This window comes from Procambarus clarkii, chromosome 12, assembly GCF_040958095.1.
Source record: "Procambarus clarkii isolate CNS0578487 chromosome 12, FALCON_Pclarkii_2.0, whole genome shotgun sequence".
Taxonomy (NCBI): Eukaryota; Metazoa; Arthropoda; class Malacostraca; order Decapoda; family Cambaridae; genus Procambarus; species Procambarus clarkii.
In genome coordinates, this window is record NC_091161.1 from 46826395 (window position 1) to 46851794 (window position 25400).

Here is a 25400-nt window from a genome sequence, read left to right on the forward strand (position 1 = left end):
GCACGGCCACTCCACGAACGATATAAGGGGTACGCCCTAGACAGGAGTCTCGTGTGATATCACCAATCACCCTCCTGTCCTCAATACCCCAGTGGATTATCGTCTCCAACCGTCGGTCCCGGGTAAATCCTTCCACTGCCACTCCACTGGCAGGCTTAACACACCACAGTGTTCTTCCGGGGGGACGACGTCACGACAGCTGCAGCAAACTTCACTGTATGGAGACTGGCTGCCTCGGGTAGACTGACTACACCTTCAACACAGTGGTCCCAGGTCGGCTCTGTAAGCAGACACGTCATTAATAACCGGGACACTAATACACCACACTCACAGGCTCAGATACAAACGCCCGACATATCCACTCCATAGATGGCGCTGTCGTCGGAGCACCACCTCACCAGAGGTCAGGGGCGGCGGTGTTGAGCGCTGAACCAGACTGGAAACTGGTCCTCGAGGCCAGTACACGCTGTCCTCACTAGGTGTCGTCGTTCGTTTGGCGGGGGTTTCGGGAGCTGACCCACAGATGGCGTGTTTGTCACTGCTCCAGGCTCGGACGTTGAATCCGGATTCGTAACAGCTGAGAAGTGAGTTCTGGCTACTAGGTACGACATATATATATATATATATATATATATAATTATACTGTATATAATATATACCAGTATAATTATACTGGTATAATTATATATATATATATATATAATTATACCAGTATAATCTAATAATATATACTGGTCTAATAAAATAATTAGACCAGTTAATACTCTCACTCGTTGTGTTAGGATATGTTAGCTTGATAAAACTGACTGTTCATTGTTGAGAAATGTGTTAACAAACAATATATCTGACTTATCAAGACTGGGGGATGGGATGGGGAGGAATGGTGCCAAACCACTTGGACGGCGGTCGGGGATTGAACGCCTAGGACTGCTACTGTGCATTTAAATTACTAACTTACCTGAGGGTCTATATCCCTACATGTCAATGTTTGTGTATACTGGTAATGTGAGGAACATACAGAAGATAAGGGTAGCTGAACACCACAAAATGCTGATGGACAACTTTATTAAAGTTGCATAATGAAATGTGTAAGTACTTCATTCATAATGATGTGCTGCCCGAAATCTTAGCGAAGTATCAAAAATTTGCTTACTGTAGGTAATGCATGCACATGACTGTAAAACTGCCGCCCAGTTGGGTGGGTGTGGAGCACATGACTGTAAAGCTGCCGCCCAGTTGGGTGGGTTTGCAGCAAGACTAGTAACTGTGTGACTCACTATAGATGTAAAGTGCCTTTTATAGTGACTGTTGTGAGCCTCTTGTTGATCACCTGTGACACAAAGATTATTGATGTGTGTATTTGTGTAGGTGATTAAATATGTATGTGTATGTATATATGTATACGTATATATATATATATATATATATATATATATATATATATATATATATATATATATATATATATATATATATATATATATGTCGTACCTAGTAGCCAGAACGCACTTCTCAGCCTCTTGTGCAAGGCCCGATTTGCCTAATAAGCCAAGTTTTCCTGAATTAATATATTTTCTCTAATTTTTTTCTTATGAAATGATAAAGCTACCCATTTCATTATGTATGAGGTCAATTTTTTTTTATTGGAGTTAAAATTAACGTAGATATATGACCGAACCTAACCAACTCTACCTAACCTAACCTAACCTATCTTTATAGGTTAGGTTAGGTAGCCGAAAAAGTTAGGTTAGGTTAGGTTAGGTTAGGTAGGTTAGGTAGTCGAAAACAATTAATTCATGAAAACTTGACTTATTAGGCAAATCGGGCCTTGCATAGTAGGCTGAGAAATGCGTTCTGGCTACTAGGTACGACATATATATATATATATATGTCGTACCTAGTAGCCAGAACTCACTTTTCAGCCTACAATGCAAGGCCCGATTTGCCTAATAAGCCAAGTTTTCATGAATTAATATACTTTCTCTATTTTTTTTTCTTATGAAATGATAAAGCAACCCATTTCATTATGTAAGAGGTCAATTTTTTTTTATTGGAGTTAAAATTAACGTAGATATATGACCGAACCTAACCAACCTTACCTAACCTAACCTAACCTATCTTTATAGGTTAGGTTAGGTTAGGTAGCCTAAAAAGTTAGGTTAGGTTAGGTTTGGTAGGTTAGGTAGTCGAAAAGCAATTAATTCATGAAAACTTGGCTTATTAGGCAAATCGGGCCTTGCATAGTAGGCTCAGAAGTGAGTTCTGGCTACTAGGTACGACATATATATATATATATATATATATTTTATTAAATATGACCGAAAAAGTAAGATTAATAATTCTAACACGAATTTTCTCAATCTTTCGTACATTATGCTTCACTGTTGGAGGTAAATCAAAAATCACTTCTCCAAAATTCATTTTTATTTCTAGTCTGACGCGACACGGGCGCGTTTCGTAAAACTTATTACATTTTCAAAGACTTCACAAATACACAACTGATTAGAACTTGCGTTTCCCTGATTTTATATCTACATTTGAGTGAGGTGGGAAGGGTGATGTGGCATTACATTTGAGTAAGGTGGGAAGGATGATGTGGCATTAGAGGATATTAATAGGGTATTAAAAGTATCAACACAAGACAGAACACGAAACAATGGATATTGAATAGAAGTGTTTGTAGAAAGCCTATTGGTCCATATTTCTTGATGCTTCTATATTGGAGCGGAGTCTTGAGGTGGGTAGAATATAGTTGTGCAATAATTGGCTGTTGATTGCTGGTGTTGACTTCTTGATGTGTAGTGCCTCGCAAACGTCGAGCCGCCTGCTATCGCTGTATCTATCGATGATTTCTGTGTTGTTTACTAGGATTTCTCTGGCGATGGTTTGGTTATGGGAAGAGATTATATGTTCCTTAATGGAGCCCTGTTGTTTATGCATCGTTAAACGCCTAGAAAGAGATGTTGTTGTCTTGCCTATATACTGGGTTTTTTGGAGCTTACAGTCCCCAAGTGGGCATTTGAAGGCATAGACGACGTTAGTCTCTTTTAAAGCGTTCTGTTTCGTGTCTGGAGAGTTTCTCATGAGTAGGCTGGCCGTTTTTCTGGTTTTATAGTAAATCGTCAGTTGTATCCTCTGATTTTTGTCTGTAGGGATAACGTTTCTATTAACAATATCTTTCAGGACCCTTTCCTCTGTTTTATGAGCTGTGGAAAAGAAGTTCCTGTAAAATAGTCTAATAGGGGGTATAGGTGTTGTGTTAGTTGTCTCTTCGGAGGTTGCATGGCTTTTCACTTTCCTTCTTATGATGTCTTCGATGAAACCATTGGAGAAGCCGTTATTGACTAGAACCTGCCTTACCCTACAGAGTTCTTCGTCGACTTGCTTCCATTCTGAGCTGTGGCTGAGAGCACGGTCGACGTATGCGTTAACAACACTCCTCTTGTACCTGTCAGGGCAGTCGCTGTTGGCATTTAGGCACATTCCTATGTTTGTTTCCTTTGTGTAGACTGCAGTGTGGAAACCTCCGCCCTTTTCCATGACTGTTACATCTAGAAAAGGCAGCTTCCCATCCTTTTCCGTCTCGTAAGTGAAACGCAGCACGGAACTCTGCTCAAATGCCTCCTTCAGCTCCTGCAGATGTCTGACATCAGGTACCTGTGTAAAAATGTCGTCAACATACCTGCAGTATATGGCCGGTTTCAAGTTCATGTCGACTAAGACTTTTTGCTCGATGGTACCCATGTAGAAGTTTGCAAACAGGACACCTAGGGGAGAACCCATAGCGACCCCATCTACTTGCTTATACATGTGCCCATCCGGGCTCAAGAAGGGTGCCTCTTTAGTACAAGCTTGGAGTAGTTTCCTCAGAATACTTTCTGGCATGTCAAGAGGAGTACAGGCTGGATCACGATACACTCTGTCGGCTATCATTCCGATTGTCTCGTCCACAGGTACGTTGGTAAACAGCGATTCTACGTCCAACGAGGCTCTTATCCCTGTGGCCCGTGCGCCCCGCAGTAAGTCCACAAATTCCTTTGGAGACTTCAGGCTGAAGGCGCAAGGAACATAAGGAGTCAGCAGGCCGTTGAGTCGCTTCGCCAATCTGTACGTGGGTGTGGGTATCTGGCTAATGATTGGCCGAAGTGGGTTTCCAGGCTTGTGCGTCTTGACATTTCCATACGCATATCCAGGTTTATATTCCCCAATGATCTTTGGCAGGTGGAGTCCGGATTTCTTGGCGTTCACAGTTTCGATCAGTTTGTTGACCTTTGCTTTTAATTCGGCTGTAGTGTCCTTCGTTACCCTTTGGAACTTAGTTTGGTCAGAGAGTATGATGTTCATTTTCGCCAGATATTCGTCTTTTTTAAGAATGACATATATTGGCGACTTGTCACCTCTCCTGACAACTATCTCCTTGTTCTCACGAAGGCTTTTAGCTGCCGCTCTAAGCTCGGGGGACAGTATGGTGCTTCTGTAGTTGCCTCGATTCTTTCCTCCTTCTGCAATAAGTTCTGCTTGTAAGGTAACTTTGGTAGTGACCTTCTTTTGTGTCTCGAGGTCGAATATGTCGTCCAACAGAATTTCCAACTCCACTTTCCACTGATCGAAACTGTGAACGCCAAGAAATCCGGACTCCACCTGCCAAAGATCATTGGGGAATATAAACCTGGATATGCGTATGGAAATGTCAAGACGCACAAGCCTGGAAACCCACTTCGGCCAATCATTAGCCAGATACCCACACCCACGTACAGATTGGCGAAGCGACTCAACGGCCTGCTGACTCCTTATGTTCCTTGCGCCTTCAGCCTGAAGTCTCCAAAGGAATTTGTGGACTTACTGCGGGGCGCACGGGCCACAGGGATAAGAGCCTCGTTGGACGTAGAATCGCTGTTTACCAACGTACCTGTGGACGAGACAATCGGAATGATAGCCGACAGAGTGTATCGTGATCCAGCCTGTACTCCTCTTGACATGCCAGAAAGTATTCTGAGGAAACTACTCCAAGCTTGTACTAAAGAGGCACCCTTCTTGAGCCCGGATGGGCACATGTATAAGCAAGTAGATGGGGTCGCTATGGGTTCTCCCCTAGGTGTCCTGTTTGCAAACTTCTACATGGGTACCATCGAGCAAAAAGTCTTAGTCGACATGAACTTGAAACCGGCCATATACTGCAGGTATGTTGACGACATTTTTACACAGGTACCTGATGTCAGACATCTGCAGGAGCTGAAGGAGGCATTTGAGCAGAGTTCCGTGCTGCGTTTCACTTACGAGACGGAAAAGGATGGGAAGCTGCCTTTTCTAGATGTAACAGTCATGGAAAAGGGCGGAGGTTTCCACACTGCAGTCTACACAAAGGAAACAAACATAGGAATGTGCCTAAATGCCAACAGCGACTGCCCTGACAGGTACAAGAGGAGTGTTGTTAACGCATACGTCGACCGTGCTCTCAGCCACAGCTCAGAATGGAAGCAAGTCGACGAAGAACTCTGTAGGGTAAGGCAGGTTCTAGTCAATAACGGCTTCTCCAATGGTTTCATCGAAGACATCATAAGAAGGAAAGTGAAAAGCCATGCAACCTCCGAAGAGACAACTAACACAACACCTATACCCCCTATTAGACTATTTTACAGGAACTTCTTTTCCACAGCTCATAAAACAGAGGAAAGGGTCCTGAAAGATATTGTTAATAGAAACGTTATCCCTACAGACAAAAATCAGAGGATACAACTGACGATTTACTATAAAACCAGAAAAACGGCCAGCCTACTCATGAGAAACTCTCCAGACACGAAACAGAACGCTTTAAAAGAGACTAACGTCGTCTATGCCTTCAAATGCCCACTTGGGGACTGTAAGCTCCAAAAAACCCAGTATATAGGCAAGACAACAACATCTCTTTCTAGGCGTTTAACGATGCATAAACAACAGGGCTCCATTAAGGAACATATAATCTCTTCCCATAACCAAACCATCGCCAGAGAAATCCTAGTAAACAACACAGAAATCATCGATAGATACAGCGATAGCAGGCGGCTCGACGTTTGCGAGGCACTACACATCAAGAAGTCAACACCAGCAATCAACAGCCAATTATTGCACAACTATATTCTACCCACCTCAAGACTCCGCTCCAATATAGAAGCATCAAGAAATATGGACCAATAGGCTTTCTACAAACACTTCTATTCAATATCCATTGTTTCGTGTTCTGTCTTGTGTTGATACTTTTAATACCCTATTAATATCCTCTAATGCCACATCATCCTTCCCACCTTACTCAAATGTAATGCCACATCACCCTTCCCACCTCACTCAAATGTAGATATAAAATCAGGGAAACGCAAGTTCTAATCAGTTGTGTATTTGTGAAGTCTTTGAAAATGTAATAAGTTTTACGAAACGCGCCCGTGTCGCGTCAGACTAGAAATAAAAATGAATTTTGGAGAAGTGATTTTTGATTTACCTCCAACAGTGAAGCATAATGTACGAAAGATTGAGAAAATTCGTGTTAGAATTATTAATCTTACTTTTTCGGTCATATTTAATAAAATATGTCTACAGGAAAGACTGCTACCAAAATATACTAATATATATATATATATATATATATATATATATATATATATATATATATATATATATATATATGTCGTACCTAGTAGCCAGAACTCACTTCTGAGCCTACTATGCAAGGCCCGATTTGCCTAATAAGCCAAGTTTTCATGAATTAATTGCTTTTCGACTACCTAACCTACCTAACCTAACCTAACCTAACTTTTTAGGCTACCTAACCTAACCTAACCTATAAAGATAGGTTAGGTTAGGTTAGGTAAGGTTGGTTAGGTTCGGTCATATATCTACGTTAATTTTAACTCCAATAAAAAAAAATTGACCTCTTACATAATGAAATGGGTTGCTTTATCATTTCATAAGAAAAAAAATAGAGAAAGTATATTAATTCATGAAAACTTGGCTTATTAGGCAAATCGGGCCTTGCATTGTAGGCTGAAAAGTGAGTTCTGGCTACTAGGTACGACATATATATATATATATATGTCGTACCTAGTAGCCAGAACGCATTTCTCAGCCTACTATGCAAGGCCCGATTTGCCTAATAAGTCAAGTTTTCATGAATTAATGTTTTTTCGTCTACCTAACCTACCTAACCTAACCTAACCTAGCTTTTTTTGGCTACCTAACCTAACCTTACCTATAAATATAGGTTAGGTTAGGTTAGGTAGGGTTGGTTAGGTTCGGTCATATATCTACGTTAATTTTAACTCTAATAAAAAAAAATTGACCTCATACATAGAGAAAAGGGTTGCTTTATCATTTCATAAGAAAAAAATTATAGTAAATATATTAATTCCGGAAAACTTGGCTTATTAGGCAAATCGGGCCTTGCATAGTAGGCTCAGAAGTGAGTTCTGGCTACTAGGTACGACATATATATATATATATATATATATATATATATATATATATATATATATATATATATATATATATATATATATATATATATATATATATATATATATATATATATATATGTCGTACCTAATAGCCAGAACGCACTTCTCAGCCTACTATTCAAGGCCCGATTTGCCTAATAAGCCAAGTTTTCATGAATTAATGTTTTTTCGTCTACCTAACCTACCTAACCTAACCTAACCTAACCTTACCTATAAATATAGGTTAGGTTAGGTTAGGTAGGGTTGGTTAGGTTCGGTCATATATCTACGTTAATTTTAACTCTAATAAAAAAAAATTGACCTCATACATAGAGAAAAGGGTTGCTTTATCATTTCATAAGAAAAAAATTATAGTAAATATATTAATTCCGGAAAACTTGGCTTATTAGGCAAATCGGGCCTTGAATAGTAGGCTGAGAAGTGAGTTCTGGCTACTAGGTACGACATATATATATATATATATATATATATATATAATTTTGTAACTAGCGTCAAACATTGTTATTTGCTTAGCTAAACGAACTAGAGGGTTCAGTTCCTGAACCGATTATGTGCCTCTAATCCTTTACACCACCGCCCACGGGATGGGTATGGGGTGCATAATAAAGAAAGAAATAGAAGAAATTGAAATTGCATAATACGGTTATTGACATTCAATAATAGTAAGATAAAGCAATGAGGACCAAATGGGAGACCAGTGATCAGATGAATATTACAGACTCAAGGGTAGCCTTCTCTTCTTGTATATAAATGAAAAAATAAATTCGTTTGTTTAATTCTAATGCTTGTAGGCGAGAACAGTTGTGAACGCCAGCTAGCGCACAAGTACATGAGCGCCCAAAATACTTTTACACAAAAGACATGTACAGACAGGCGTGTGGCTTCTGACTTCTTTTTTATTGGTTAATATTAAATATTAGGCGCTTACCTATAATAGTTATCATTTTATACATGTATAACTCTCACATAATAAATATAAAAGGAGTTTATCCAAAAACTGACAGAAGTGTTGTGTTTTGTGCGTTGTATCGTGTTTGTAGGCATTCGGGTGTGTTGTGTTTACGCTGGCGGGCGGCGTCCTTACCATATCACTAAACCGTATCACTTACCATATCACTATCATATTACCGTATCACTAAACTTCATTTAATAACTATATGCCTGTTAAATAGAAGATTTTAATTGTTAATAGCATTATATTGTCGTTTTAATATGGAACACGTACACATATGCGAAACGTCGAAAGCTGGTGTCCGAAGTGGTAAAAATATTAGTGTGCGATGGTGTCAATGTACGGAGTGTCTTGTATCCGTGGTGGTGTATTGAGAGGTGAGGGGCAGTGGTGGTGTATTGAGAGGTGAGGGGCAGTGGTGGTGTATTGAGAGGTGAGGGGCAGTGGTGGTGTATTGAGAGGTGAGGGGCAGTGGTGGTGTATTGAGAGGCGAGGGGCAGTGGTGATGTATTGAGAGGCGAGGGGCAGTGGTGGTGTATTGAGAGGCGAGGGGCAGTGGTGGTGTATTGAGAGGCGAGGGGCAGTGGTGGTGTATTGAGAGGCGAGGGGCAGTGGTGGTGTATTGAGAGGCGAGGGGCAGTGGTGGTGTATTGAGAGGCGAGGGGCAGTGGTGGTGTATTGAGAGGCGAGGGGCAGTGGTGGTGTATTGAGAGGCGAGGGCAGGTGCTGGTGTATTGAGAGGCGAGGGGCAGTGGTGGTGTATTGAGAGGCGAGGGGCAGTGGTGGTGTATTGAGAGGCGAGGGCCAGTGCTGGTGTATTGAGAGGCGAGGGCAGGTGCTGGTGTATTGAGAGGCGAGGGCAGGTGCTGGTGTATTGAGAGGCGAGGGCCAGTGCTGGTGTATTGAGAGGCGAGGGCCAGTGCTGGTGTATTGAGAGGCGAGGGCCAGTGCTGGTGTATTGAGAGGCGAGGGCCAGTGCTGGTGTATTGAGAGGCGAGGGCCAGTGCTGGTGTATTGAGAGGCAAGGGCCAGTGCTGGTGTATTGAGAGGCGAGGGCCAGTGCTGGTGTATTGAGAGGCGAGGGCCAGTGCTGGTGTATTGAGAGGCGAGGGCCAGTGCTGGTGTATTGAGAGGCGAGGGCCAGTGCTGGTGTATTGAGAGGCGAGGGCCAGTGCTGGTGTATTGAGAGGCGAGGGCCAGTGCTGGTGTATTGAGAGGCGAGGGCCAGTGCTGGTGTATTGAGAGGCGAGGGCCAGTGCTGGTGTATTGAGAGGAGAGGTACTGTGCTGCACATACAGTATATAAAAACAGCATAATATTTTAATCACAAGCAGGGTTTCCTAATGGCTCCTTGAGACTTATAACTGGGTTAAGTACTTTGCACATAAGTTCCAAATCATGTGTGTCGTATTATTAAACATCTCTTTAGAAAGCTGATTTATGTTATTTCTTAGTGTTCACTACTACTAGGTAATGATAAATATATATCTCACTGATATATTATTAATTATATTCAGCTATTGCAGATGATTTTGATGCTGCAAACCGGAGATGCATAGCTGCGGAAGACACGTCTGAAGTGGAAACTTAAAACGAAGCTTCAGATATGAAGCAAAGAATGCCAAGAATAACAAATGTAAGCATTGAAAACCTAGTTCAGTAATGAAAAAATTTCACAAAATTGACATATTGTGCATTATTTCATCTCATTGTCAATCATATTTAATGATTTTTTTTATGGAGTAATCTTTGCTATGTTGATAGTGCTCGTTGTGTGTCTGCAGGTGCATTCATTGTGTGTATGATGCCAGGTGTTAAAGTATTATTTCTTACTCGTTCATGCTCTCATTTAGACGTTTGGCCTCAATGAGGTTCAGTCTTGTGACTGGTGTGTGGCACGTTTCTGTTGAAATGTAGTCTTTTCGAGACTACATTTCAAATATTACCTAACATACATGGCTACTCCCTCTCCTTGTCTAATATATCTATCTGTGTGAAATAGATTAAATCCATTTATTTGATATTCATCTAATAGTTCTCTATTTTCTACATTCATCCATGTTTTGGTAAGTGCAATAATATGTACTGTTTCATTGCAGATAAGAGATTCCAGATCGTTCCAGATTTCCAAAGTACTGAAACGCACACCATACAGGCTTGGTGGATCTCGATGCAAGGTAAAATAATTTATTTACTTGTACAGTATATATTTTTAGCTAATTATCAGTATATAAAACCACAGTACTTAATTTTATCAGTGTCAAAGACACAATTACATCTTACTCATAAATACCATTATATACCTCACTTGTGGTAACATATACACACATTAAGTATATTATGTAGCATTATCTGTAATCAACTGATTTTCAGAGCTGCTCATTACAAAATATTCTTTTAAAAAAGTGTTTCTTAACAATAGGAGCATTTCATTACAATATATCCATAATCAACTATATCAAACCCTATTACAGGTAAAACCAGTAGGCATTCTACTGTATTTTATCAAACCCCTATTAGAATAATAGATCTTGTAATGATTTTGTAAAAATAGTGCCATTTACTATTTTTAAAATATTATTAAAAAAATTACCGATATGGTGCATTCGGATGACAAACCAAATTTTTCACTTTTGACAATTGAGCACCTGCTACATCCAGATTCCTGGGAGGAAAGGAAGGACGATCTTTGGAATCATTACCTAAGTAGACAGGAAAGCTCATTATCAAAATACATTAACATTATACATATTTGGATCAGATTAGAAAATATCACGGAAACTCCGAAACTCGGAAAAATCCAGATGACATCTATAAACAAATCCCCTTTTCCTAGTTCTGCATCTCTCCTTTGGAATAAATTTTGTTGTGCCTTTATCATATTTTTCACAAAACTTGACATACATCTCATTTACTTCATGTCCTAACAGCAAGTGTTTGTCAAATTCCTTAAGGAAATATCTGAGTTCCCCATAATGACCTCTCCACAAGTCAGGTTTTTCAACTGCTTCAAGCTTATTTTCTAACAGATTATAATGCATTGCATACTTTATTCCCAAAAAGACATGGTCACTTTTACCCAAGGGAGAGAGGTACTGAATGACAAATATCTCTCCCTCTTTCCTTGTAAATATAACATCCAGAATGGAGGGAACATCCCCTTCCCTCATCCTCGTAGCTTGTTTAACATGTAGAAACATGAATGTTTACAGGATGAGGTTTACAAATCTACAAGTCCAAAAATCCTCTGTTCTAGCTTAGCAAAGCTTAGCTTAGCCTACTATATTGAACTTTAACTTTATAACAAAACCAATCAAAAGGGTTTGCAATAATATTAGTTGAAAAATTCTACCAATTTTTGTTTTTCAGTGTTAATAGTAAAAATGCTTATGTTTTTATTGTTAAATTTCAAAGTAATATCAGTTTGAAGATATTTAAGAATAAATATGGCTAGGTCCCTTTAGTGTATAAATGTATATTATCCACCAAAAAATTCACACAAACAAAAATTGTTAATTGTAACAAACTTTTTCTAGTATGTGTCCTGAAGTAAATTTCTATCAAACCTCACTGGAAAATTCATTGGGGTTGTATGTTTATTGTTAGTATGATATACAGTCTACTGATCAAGTGAACTAGGTACTATTTATCATCCAAATGCACCAATATGTCTTCATTCTTCCCAGATGAAGGAACTAGGTAACGTTCATCATCTGAATGCACCATCTGCAATGCATCATCTGAATCCTTTCCCACACTCATGACACACAAGAGGTATATCAGCTGTATGCACAATCCTGTGAGTTTTTATAAGTCGCAGATGATTGAATCCCTTGCCACACTCAGGACATTCACGAGGTTTATCATCCGTATGCACAGTCATGTGACTAATTGTACTAGAACGTTTCCCAAATCTTTTCCCTGCATTCAGCACACTTGAAATGTTTAGCACCTGTTTGTAGTCTCCTATGCACATTTATTTATTTATATATATATATATATATATAATATATATATATATATTGTGACGATAATCTCCTTCAAGAGATTGAGCCTGCTCTTCCTCCAAATTACGTCGGTAAACATCTATATAAAACTAGTATGGATGAAATATCCAACAACGACAACAACATCTCCAAGGTTTGCCAGAGAGCAAAACGTATGCAGCCAGGAACACCTGCTCCACCTCGAACCACCAAACTACCTGTCTTGTCGCCTGCTCGTCGCTGATTGGCTGCGGGGTCCAGCTGCAACAGCACTCCACCCACCATACTACTTGATGTCTGGGGCCGCCACGACCTCAGTCCTCAGAATATTGAGTGCTTTCATACGGTTAACACGTCTTCTTGGTAGACTAAGCTGTGGCTTACGTGTACTAAGAGAGGTGATAGCTTAAAGCCAATATTCCTGCACCTCTCATTTTATTGTATATTGCACAGCTTGTTATTACTCACTTGTCTTAACGTAACTTTTCATTTTGTCATTTGATTATTCTTATTATTTTGATTTGATTGATTTTATTATACGAATTTGTATGTCCATTTTATTCATGTTTTGCTTTCTTTAACGTAATTAAAATTCCATTGTTAAAATTTACTTGTGTTTTGTGTGTCTTCTCCTTACCTTACCACAGACGAAGTTCCAGATTTTCTATTTTTTTTTTATTCTATGTGACGAGGCCATACCCCTAGCTTTGAACAGCCGAACACCAACGCGTTACCGTCACAATATATATATATATATATATATATATATATATATATATATATATATATATATATATATATATATATATATATATATATATATATATATATATATATATATATAAAGGCGGTACATTAGGTTTATTTGAGTACATAGCATTGATGTTTTTAAATTATTGTAAAGCAATTAACACCCATAGGGCTTTGGGCAGGTCCTAAATCAACAGATAATTTTAAGTTGGCCTGGTTGGTCCGTGAGCCCGGTTTGTCCGGCACTTATAATATTAATATTTATTACACGTATAATATTTGACTGGCAGTCTGTCCATGCAATGCTGCAAGGCTCTTGGTTTCTTAGATTTGCCAACAATTACACATGTGATTGTCTGTTCCGTCAGCATTCGCACACATCATGGCCAAGAGCCTGTCCTTGTTGACCTTACGTCCTGGCACACAATCCTCACTCCTCATTGCTAGAGGTTTTTCAGGTAAACTCTTCCAATACAACCCAGTTTCATCTGCATTATAAATTTGATACGAATATAAATTATTTGCCACAATGTATGCTCTTAATTTCTGTTTAAATGGTTCTACACTGCTTTCATCTGCACTCAATTTTTCACCGACACTTTTCCTCTTCACAATATTGTGCCTACCCTTGAACCTTGCAACCCACCCTTCACTCCCTTCGAAATTCTTTATTCCAAGGCTTGCAGCAAACCTGCTTGCAGCATTTTGTATTTCTGGCCGTGAATTATCAGGCCAGCTGTGCAGTGCTTAGCAAACCACTTGTACACAGCCTCATCCAACTGTACATGCGTCAAAGTTTTCATAGTCTTTCTACCACACCCTCTGCTAGTGCTTGCACCTTCACTTCTACAGGTTGAAATGAATTTTATAAGTTATTCTTTTTGTTTCCTTATATCAGAAACAGTACTAGTGCCTATATTAAATTCCTTGGCAACACTTGAGGTCGACCGGCCATTTTCATAAAATTGTATAACACATAGCTTGTCCTTAATTGTTAGGACAACCTTCTTCCTCTTAACATCTCCAGAACGATTCATGCTGCTACCAGACATAGTCTTGGTCAAAAATGTTCAAAGTTACTATGAAAATAAAAAAAAAGTTATTTAAAAAAATATTTCACTAATGGTGCAGCACTGTGGTGTAACATGAGGGTAGAGAGCACATGGCTTGACCAGGCCTGGACGGGTCCAGTCGGGGCAGGGAGGAGGCACGTTATGTAGGCCGCCAGCAGGAAAAAAAAATATTTTTGAAGGAAACTTCAGCCTGTGCAAATTGTTTTTAGGAAACTTACATGATATTTTTTTTTTACATAATTACTAGTATTTCTTTTGACTTTGGCTATGATGAATTGTTCTAAAATCGATGGTAATTCCTGTACTGTAGTCTATAGGCCGCTCCCCCATCCAACCCTTATCCCCCCAGGTGGTCCCTCCCAATGCTCCCCTCTCTCCCGACACCACCCACCCACCCCACCCCCTCCTACACCATGCGCCTCGAGCCACAGGCAGACGGGATTAATACGGTACGACCTGCCTCATGGTTTTCATAAACAGTGGTACCTCGGAATGCGAGTGTCCCTGTATGCGAGTTTTTCGGAAGACGAGCAGGATTTACTCCAAAAATATGTCTCGGAAGGCGAGGGTTACCTCGGGACGTGAGTTTGTTGATACGTGTACAGGCCGACTGGCGCGTGGTGGCATGGCTATCGCGCCTCAGTTTACCAGTGTCTCGTGTCCAGTGACTATCCCACCTGAATTCTTCACAAGGATTTACAGTTTTTTATCGTTTTTTTGGCCATTTGAGCATAAAAATGTCATTATATATCTTGCCATGGGTCTCAAGAAATCCATTGGTAAGGTTCAACCTAAGAAAATAGCTGTGAGTAGAGACAGTAGAGGATGTCCCTTCTTGATTAAGAAAATGTGTGAAGTATGGGAAGAACTGCAAAGTTTTGTTGAAAAAACTCACCCAGATAAAGCTGTAGCAGGCCATTGCATTGACCTTTTAAATGATAATGTGATGTCTTACTACAGACAAGTGTTAAAATGTAGGGAAAAACAAGTGTCATTAGACAAATTCTTAGTAAAACAAGCAAGTCCTAGTGGTATGAAGGCAAAATGTACCAGAGTGTGCATACCAGTGAAGTCCTCACTGCCTGATGTGATAATGGAAGGGGACTCCCCTTCCAAACAGTAACTCGTCTCTTCCTCCCTCCTCCTCCTCACCATCTTCCATACGCCTACAGCATTCAACAGCAAGGTAAGTAATAACGTGAACATAGTTTTGTAGGTTTATTTAGATGAATTAGGCATAAAAATTTAGTTTGATGTGGGGTTTTTGGGGTAGTCAGGAACGGATTAATTCATTTCCCTTTATTTCTTATGGGGAAATTAGCTTCGGAATGCGAGGCGTCTCCAGGAACCAATTAAACTCTTAAACTGAGGTATGCCTGTACGGACAATTCCATGATTATCCGGCTGACTGTCCAGATAGTGTAACATCGGCAGCAAATTAACTGGCTCTGATATTTTATCCGGCTAAACCAAATACAAATACAAATATTTATTCAGGTAAAGTACATACATACATACATGGTAAGATACAAAAGTTGATGGATTTATAGATAGAGCTAGTACATACAATGCCTAAAGCCACTATTACGCAAAGCGTTTCTTGCAGGAAAAACACTAAGACTAAAACTTAATACTAATTGAGATTAAAGTATAAATTGTGTTTTGAAAAAATAATGAAAAAAGGGGGGGAGGGTAAACATGGAAGAAAAAAAACAAAAATACAATTTGGTCAAAAAACAGCATTGTTTAAAATCGAAGATCAGAAATACTACAGGAACAACCGTGGACATCTTCAAGAAGAAACTAGATTGTTTCCTTCAAGGAGTGCTGGACCAACCGGGCTGTGGTGGGTATGTGGGCCTGCGGGCCGCTCCAAGCAACAGCCTGGTGGACCAAACTCTCACAAGTCAATTCTGGCCTCGGGCCAGGCTTGGGGAGTAGAAGAACTCCCAGAACTCCATCAACCAGGTATCATGGGTTGACATTTAGGGGTGAGATAGGTTACATTAAGTTAATTAGGTAGCACTTAGTTTTAATCTTAAACTGGTTGGGAGAGGTACATGCAGTCTTTAACATAATTGGGAAGGTCATTCCACATTCTAGGTCCCTTGATTTGTAAAGCATTTCTAGTTTGACTAAGTCGTACTCTTGGAATATCAAATAGGTATTTGTTTCTGGTGTGGTGCTCATGGGATCTGTTACAACCTTCTAGGAAGCTTTTAAGGTCCGGATTGACATTACAGTTAAGCGTTTTATATACTGTATATTAAATACACATGAGAGGATGTGCAGTGACTTAATATCTAACATATTCAGAGATTTGAGTAAGGGTACCGAGTGATGTCTGGGGCCAGAGTGAGATATTGTCCTAATAGCAGCTTTGTGTTGAGTAATTAGAGGACGTAAATGATTTTGGGTAGTAGAACCCCAAGCACAAATACCATAGTTTAGATAAGGATAGATGAGAGAGTAATAGAGTGTCACCAGGGCAGGGTGAGGTACATAATATCTGATCTTAGAAAGAATGCCAACAGTTTTTGAATTTTTTTTTTATATATTTTGAATGTGTCCCTGGAAATTCAGCTTGTGTTCAATGAGAACGCCAAGGAATTTGCCATCTACTTTGTTACAAATTTGGGTATTGTTAATCCTGAGATTTATTTGATTTGAGGATTTATTGCCAAACAAAATATAGAAAGTTTTGTCAATATTGAGGGTGAGTTTGTTGGCAGTTAGCCAGTAATGGACTTTATTTAGCTTAGTATTCACTGTGACATTTAGAGCAAGGGGGTCAGGACTGGATTAAATGAAGGTTGTGTCGTCAGCAAATAGAATGGGTTTGAGATGTTGGGAGGCATTTGGAAGGTCATTAATGTAGATGAGAAAGAGGAGAGGGCCAAGTATGCTGCCCTGAGGAACACCAATGTTGATGGGTAGGGTGGGAAAAAGTGAATTATTCACAGAAACATACTGGAGTCTGTCAGCAAGGTAAGACTTATTGTACTGCAGGGAATGACCTCTGACTCCATAATGTTGTAATTTAAGAAGAAGGTTTTGGTGGTTAACAGTGTCAAAAGCCTTACGCAGGTCTACAAATAACCCAACAGGGAACTCATTTTTATCAAGAGCTGTATGTATCAAGTTAATCATACTAATAAGTGCATCGTTAGTGCTTTTTTATGGTCTGAAGCCATATTGACAAGAGCTAAGTATATTGAGTTTGGCTAGATAAGAATAAAGCTGCTTATAGATTAGTTTTTCAAATATTTTTGACAAGTTTGGCAGAATTGATATAGGTCTGAAGTTGTTAACATCTGTGGGATCACCACATTTGTGGACAGGGGTTACTCTCGCTTTTTTTTAGAATATCTGGAATGGTTTGGAGTTTAAGTGAATTGTTGAAGAGCAATGCAATGGCAGGAGCTAAAATTCTGGAGTTTTTTTTGTAAATAAGAGTTGGTATCTCCTCAAGGGCACTAGACTTGGTTTTAATGGAAAGGATTATGTCAGTAACATCAGTGGAATTACAGTACAACCTCGATTCAACGTACTATATGGGACTAACCCCAGTTCGTTGGAGCGTTGGATTCGTTGCAAGAGGTGACCTTCAAGAGGCGTTTGTGTCAGTGTCTTTTTTTTTTCTTGTACACAATAAAAATGCATTATCATATTACATACTCTACCTATATATTACTTCTCTACTAAAAAATACTGTAATTCATAAATTTACCTTATTGTTGAAGTTATGTCCATCTGGAAGTTTCGTGAAGTTGTGAATGCTCTACATTAAATATGTACTGCAGTGCATTTTGCCGTTAGCACTGTGTTGATTAAAAGTAGTTCTGCTGTATGCTGAGTACTACAATACAGTTTATGAAAACTATTGTACACTAAAATTACTGCAACTTTAATTATAACACTGTACACACTTAAATTTAACACTTGTTCTAACTGTTCACGCTTCACATGATGTTTTTAGATGTTTGCATCAGCTTTGCTGGTGCTCGCTGCTGCTGTGGGTTCAGCTGCTTCTGAGCTGGTGCTGGCTGCTGTTGTACCAGTGCTGGGTGCAACTGTGCTTGTGCTGGGTACGGCTGTTGTACCAGTGCTGGGTACAACTGTGCTCGTGCTGGGTACAGCTGTTCTCGTGCTGGGTGCGGCTGTTCTCGTGCTGGGTTCGGCTGTTCTCGTGCTTGGTACGGCTGTTCTCTTGCTGGGTACGGCTGTTCTCGTGCTGGGTACGGCTGTTCTCGTGCTGGGTACGGCTGTTCTCGTGCTGGGTACGGCTGTTCTCGTGCTGGTTGATTTTCTGCTACTAGTTCTTGCAAAATATTGCTTCATTTTTGGCATTAATGAGGCACTATTAGTAAGCCCCTGAGACATTTTGTTTTATAACCAAAGAGCTGTAGTAAAAAAATGGTCAATTCCACAATTATTCTTCCACCGGCAGATAAATACTGTACGTCAATCGCAGACAAAGCTAAGAGCACTGGGTGCATACTGTACGAACGCAGACTAAGTCTATACGTACACCCTTCAGTAGGCTGGTGTTTAAGCCTGATCCAGTAACATAAATTTTCCTTAACAATTCGATTTACATCAAATTATATATTTTTGGATTATATATTTAGTTTAGCAACATTATTACGATAATAAGAGCTATAAAAAATACTTATTTTGGAACTGATTTATTAATTTTATTATTTCGAAGCCGTAGGTCACTTAACTGTGGCGACGAAATCAAACAAAACACTGCCTGGTGTTGTGTTCGATTTCCAGTAACATATATTTCTCTCAAATATTCGATTTACATGAAATTATATATTTTTGGGTTACATATTTAGTTTAGCAACATTATTACGATAATAAGAGCTATAAAAAATACTTACTTTGGAACTGATTTATTAATTTTATTATTTCGAAGTCGTAGATCGCTGAACTGTGGCGACGAAATCGAACACAACAAGCATGGTGTTGTATGGACAGGGATTAGACCTGTCCACTCGTGCTGGAGTTGTGCTGCCAATAACGTGAATAATTTCTCAAATAGGAGATATCGATCTTATTACAGTATATTTTTGGTTTCATTTAGTTTAGTTTAATTAGGATAATAGAGTTATTAAAACACAAGTTTTAGAAATGATTTATTAATGTGAAACGTTCATAGCCATGGGTCACTGAACTATGACAACACAGACGAAAGTGAGTGAAACCTCACTGTAAAGTGAGATTTACTGTACAGTATTCCCTTATCTGTCCACCCTCACTCGTCTTGTTTCATCACAGAAAATGTATATAAGGAGATTTCAACATATTAGCTAGCTATTCACGCTTCAGCCTTTAAATTAATTTAGAAAGATACGTGTGCCACAAATCGGTGAACGAAAATCATTGAAACTCAGTCGTTCACTTGTGTGGACGACTCTGGCTGGTATTTGGTTAATATGCGTCACTTCTTGTGGACCATTCTGGCTGGTGTTTGGTTCATATGACTCACTTGTTGTGTGGTCCACTTGTGTGATCCAACTTGTCTTATGAAGGAATTATTAATTGTAATCTGTGATAGAATGAAACAGTTTTACACCAGTCTGTGAACTCTGTCCCAACATCGTAAGCTTGTGGACCACTTGTGGTCCACTTGTGTGGTCCACTTGTGTGGTCCATTTGTGTGGTCCATTTGTGTGATCCAACTTGTCATATGAAGGAATTATTAATTGTAATCTGTGATGGTATGGTAAAGTTTTTCTACCACTGTGAACTCTGTCCCAACATCGTAAGCTTGTGGACCACTTGTGCGGTCCACTTGTGTGGTCCACTTGTGTGATCGAACTTGTCATATGAAGGAATTAATAATTGTAACCTGTGATAGAATGTGAAAGTTTTCCACCAGTCTGTGAACTCTGTCTCAACGTCGTAAGCAAATCCGAACATCCCCCACTTCGGCGAACCGGGTGAGTAAATCCGGCCTGAAAAGTGTGCAAACAAGCCGGAGATTCGTTGAATCGGGGTACGTTGAATCGAAGTTGTACTGTAGTAGGCATTAGGTACAGAGACTGTGGATAGTTACCTGTAAGATAGTCCTGAATATTAGTACTGGAAGATGGAATATCATTTGCAAGGGATGACCCAATGGAAGAGAAGAACCTTTTGAATTCAAGAGCAGTGTCAGAGGCTGAAAGCAGACCATCATTATTTGACAGGAGTATTGGTTTGTTATTTAAAATCTTCTTTGATCCCAATATTTGAGAAATTGTGCTCCATGTTTTCTTAATATTGGCCTTTGTGCGGCTAAATTTATCTTTGTAGTATTTAATTTTGGCTCCTAATTATTTTAGATAGCAATGATGAGTAATTCTTTGAAAATTCTTTGGAGACGATTCCTAACCTATACTTCTTTTCAAGGTCATGTTTTTTATTAATGGATTTAAGTATCCCCTTTGTAAGCCAAGGGGTGTTTAGCATTTTAGTTGTGACTTGTTTTGTTAGCATAGGACAGTGGGTGTTATAAACGCTGAGAGTTTTTTGAAGAAATGATTGCACTGCTAGGTTGATGCCCCCTATGTTACCTAATTCAGATTCCCAGTTGATATTAGCAGCAGCAGCAGCAGCTATAAAATTGCCTATAGCAGTTTCATTGTGCAGCCTAAAGCTTATCTCCCTTGTCTCTAGAGGTGGTTTGTTAATGTTGGTTAGGAGAAATGTGGGGTAATGGTCTGTAGTGTTATCAATGATTATCCCTGAAGTGGAGAGGTTATGTTGGGCCAGATGTGATCAAGAGCCGTGGCAGTACTGTCAGTGATTCTAGTAGGTCTAGTGATTAAGGATATGAGGAAGCAGGAATGCATACAGTTGAGGAAACTAGCAGCAGGAGGGTTATCAGGCTCGCAGAGGTCAACGTTAAAGTCACTAGAAATAATTAAGTGCATTTTGTTCAGTTGGTTCTCTACTATAAGATTTCTAAGGTTAGTGTTAAATTCAGTCACATCAGTGTTAGGAACCCTGTAGAATGCTCCCACAGTCAAGACAGCATCATTACCCTTGACTCTGAAACAAGCAAATTTATACTCTCCATAAGGGTCTCTCCAGATTTAATTACTTTTAAGCAAGTCAGTGCATGGTGGTAGTAAAGAGAAGTATCACCACCTCTTTGTATAGGACAACAGTTGTGAATGGCTGAGTAGTTAGGTATGTTGTAGAGTTGATAAGTGTCCTCTTTTTAACCACATTTCAGTAAACACAATAAAAGAGAATTTGTTGTCTACTGTTTGAATCAGGGCATTAACATCATCAAAGTGTTTGCTAAGAGATCTTAAATTCAAGTTAATTACAGAAACATTGTGATTACACGCTAAAACATTGTTTACATCATGTGCTGTGTAATATCTGCAATTTTGATCATTAAGGTGCTGATTGTCATAGATACTAGATAAGAGGTTAAGGTCTGGATCTATAATAGTTTGCATAAGAGGGCTGTTTTACAGAAAAGCCAAAAAGACAATGATAAAAGAACTTGCTATGAAAAATATATACAGTATATATATAAAACTATATACAAAAATGAGGTAGGTTGCTTAAAAGTACTTTCAGGTACACTGTAGGTAATTATTTGCACTAATGATCAAAATTGCACAGGCAAAGCAAAGAGCACAAAGGAGCAATTGTGGTTGGGCTAGGCAACCTGGGTTACAAAGAAAAAGTAGAATAAAAATTTTAAAGTAATATAAACTTAATGGTAATTTAAGTAATAAAACTTAATGGGAACTTAGGAATGTAAAAAATGAACTAAAATAATTTATAATAATAGATGACCAAAAAAGTAAAACAATCAATTATGAAATCTATAAAATGAAAAGCTTGCTTACTTTTCTATTATAAGTACACTATAGTTGAATACTAAAGTTACACTAAAACAAAATGAGGTAGTTTAAATAGAGATACACTGAGGTACAGTGGATAATGAAGTTTATACTAGAGGACACAGGCAAAGCCAGTGTATTATGGAACATGGGAGTAAAAAGAAAAAAAAAGACAATAATAAAGATTATTTTTTTTTCTGGGGGGAGCCCCGTCGGCTCCCCGGAGCTATCCAGGCTGAATGAATATGTATAACTTTCTGGCATCAGTCAAAGTGCTAGGAGTTTTTGCCTACCGGGGACCATGAGCCAGAACCTGGCCCCCTCAGAGAGGCACGAGGAGCAATGGCCTATAGAAATCCCCTTGTAATTGGGAGCATTCTATGTCTGCCATCGACCGGGACAAGCACCCAGAAAGGTAGGCGCCCCAAAACAAACCCCTATTCTGGTGAAATTATTGCTACCGAAAGCCGAATGAGTGGACAAAACTCCCCAAACAAAATTATCAAACTAGCATGACGTGATCACGTCGCAGCACCACTGTCTGCACAACCCCCGCCCCCCCTCCCCGAGAGGGGGAAGGGGAGCCCCAGACCCTCCACGCCGGCGATCCAACTGGCAGTTCTTGGCTGATGGTATTACTGGCTGGTCGAGTGACTCTGACTCTGGTTTTTGTTTCAGTTCTGTGCCTTGTGGTGTGGACCGTCTGTGGGGTGGGGTGTGAGTCAGGAGTAAGATTCCACGGTACTCGGGCTGCATGTGCCTAGGGCTATCTTCCCTAGGTGCCCTGTAAGTACTGCCTTTGGGGCTTAGTCACCTTGGGTTCTACCTCCGCTGTGTCCTTTACTGCTCGGTACTGGGCCGCCCTTGGAGTCGGCTGGGGTTTTGTTGCCCTGGTTTGTCTCTGGGTAGGTGGTAGTTTTCGTCACTGGTAGGGGCGCGGGGTACTGCACAGCTAGTTTTCACCATTAACAGCAGCCGGCTCTGTTCCGCCTGGGTACGTTGTCCTCTTGCGGGCTTTTTCTTTTGTTTTTGCCTGGTGGGGGTCTGCCTTTACTATGGTCCCCTTTCCTGTTGTAGGTGAATTTCTTTCGAATTCTTCTGTTGGCGGTACTCCCTGCTTGGCCCCTGTGAGTGGACATGTCCCGGGGGTTCAGCTTTAGCAGTTTGTTGATAGATTTGGGCGCCGGTTCGCGATACCCTGCCTGGGCTTCCCTTAGCGTGTATCAAAGGCTAAGGGCCCTGGGAAACCCTACGGGGGCTCCGTGGTCCTCTAGGTGTGTCCCCAGAGTCCCCCTCGCGTCCTGCGAGTTGACGGTTGATCTGTCCCCTTGTCTCAGGGTGACACTCACCGGTTGTGCCTCCACCATGCTGCCTGTTGGGTCCTTGTTCTTGTGACCCGGAGTCGTCCGATGATTGTTGTCGGTACGCGCTCTCCTTCACCCAGGCCACTAGTCTTGATAATCGGGTGCAGGCGGCTGCGGCATTGCTTGCTGGGTGTAGATTGCTGCAACGCTCTTGGTTGTTTGCAGCCCCGGATGCCCCGAGGCTGCCCCGTTTTGGTGGTTGGGGTCTGGACTTGGGGGTGGGGGTCGCTTCGGCTCTGGCTCCTTCCGCTTCTTGTTCCTCCCCTTCTGTTCTACTCACTTCCTCCCTTGCTTCCTGCTCTGAACCTTAGGCGGGTTTCGGGGTTGGGGCGGGGTCTGGTTGGGTTGAGACTCTGGCGGTCTCGGGGGTTTTCCTCTTCCGGGGTGGCGGCGGAGGCATTCGAGTCGGTTCGTCCAGCCGTGCCGTATGGGTCTGACCAGTGGGCTCCCTTCATTAGTGTTTGCACGGCTGCCCCGGCTTTTCCTTGTTAAGCTGGGTCTTTGGGGGTGCAGCTCGGCCCTGGGCCATGCCGTAGAGGTTCCCGGGTTTAGGGAGGGGTTGCCTGGGGGGCCTCGGCCCTGTTTGCCCCTCTTGGGTCCTTGTACCTTTGGTGTGGGGCTGGCAGTTTCTCAGTGGGTTTGTTCCTTCCCTCTGTGTTCCTGTTGTTTTCGGGTATACCCCTCCCTGGGTTTGGTTCCGTGTTCCTTCGGGTTCGTCGGTCCCATCGTTCCTGGGTGTGTTTTTCACCCACTTTTCCTTAACCTTTTTGCTCTTATGTCGCGATGCTGTTCAAAAAAAAAAAAAAAGTGTTCAGGTAAGGTACAGCCATACAAGGTGTGAAACAAACATTGATGGATTTCTATATTGACCTAGTACATAGTGCCTAAACCGCTTCGTATCGTTGTACCTGCATGTTCCTTGGTCAGGGGTGCTTGTCGTGGTTCTAAATACATAATACAAATAAATGAATGTTTATTTGGGTAAGGTATATACATAAGAGATTTTACACAGAATGATGGATTTATAGATAGGGCTAGTACATACAATGCCTGGGGCCACTACAGTATTACACAAAGCGTTTCGGGCAAAGCGTTCTCGTTGGTTAGCAAGTCTCTTCGTACCTTCCAATATTATTGGAACGTCTGTTGATTTTCGATGTGGTTTCCATCGGGTCTTTTGTCGGCCTTGTTGGTTCCCTTCCATCATCTGTTTTCTTTTGCTTCGTTTTTGCCTTGTTTCTACTTCCAGTTTCGGCGTTCTTTGTCTTCATTCTGCACGCCTTCCTGGTGTTTGTACGATGTCTGTACGTTGTGTGTACGATTTGTGTGTCCGCCTAGTGTACGAGCCACGCCTCCCGGTGGATGGGTGGTGCGTTTCATACCTCGAGTTCTGGGGCTGCGGTGTGCATTTTGTTTACGGGCGGTATGCTCGTGTGTTCGCGCCGTTTCTCGTATTTTTTATACGGCTTCTTGCTCGTTTCTCCCTCCAGTCGTGGCCCTCTGGATGCTGAGGGTGTTTTGGATTTATATCTGGGGGTGTCACTTTGTTCTCCCTCTGTACTGCTTCGTCTTCTGCAGCGCATGCACCTTTGGATGTATTTCTCCTTCGACCTCGCATTTTATTCAGGTAACGATACACACTATGCCTACTGCCTCGCGTCTGCATGACTTTCGGGCACACCTTTAGCGCTGCTCCTGGTATGTTACTTGGCTCGCCTGTGTTGTGGCACGGTCGTGTGTCTGCTCTGCAGGTGAGGTTGTCTTGTCTGGCGCTTCTGTCGGCCTAGTTCTGGTTCTCACTTTTGGTGGGGTGCTTGCCTAGTAGTGCTTGCGGGGTTGAGCTCTCGCTCTTGGGCCCCTCTTCTCCTGTCAGTTGACGGTTGTGCAGTTTCCCGAGCCTTCTGGGCTCTGTCTTCACGTTTGCTCCTGTGGGTG

General features: G+C 40.9%; 1 long non-coding RNA gene across 1 annotated transcript in view; it reads left to right on the forward strand.

Annotated features, from left to right (window-relative positions):
* The window catches only part of LOC138363921 (uncharacterized), a 76055-nt gene that overhangs the window by 11502 nt on the left and 39153 nt on the right, over nt 1-25400 (forward strand). The window contains exons 2-3 of the long non-coding RNA XR_011228267.1: nt 9963-10072; nt 10536-10613. This is a non-coding gene — a long non-coding RNA (uncharacterized lncRNA). The remainder of the gene's footprint in view (nt 1-9962; nt 10073-10535; nt 10614-25400) is intronic.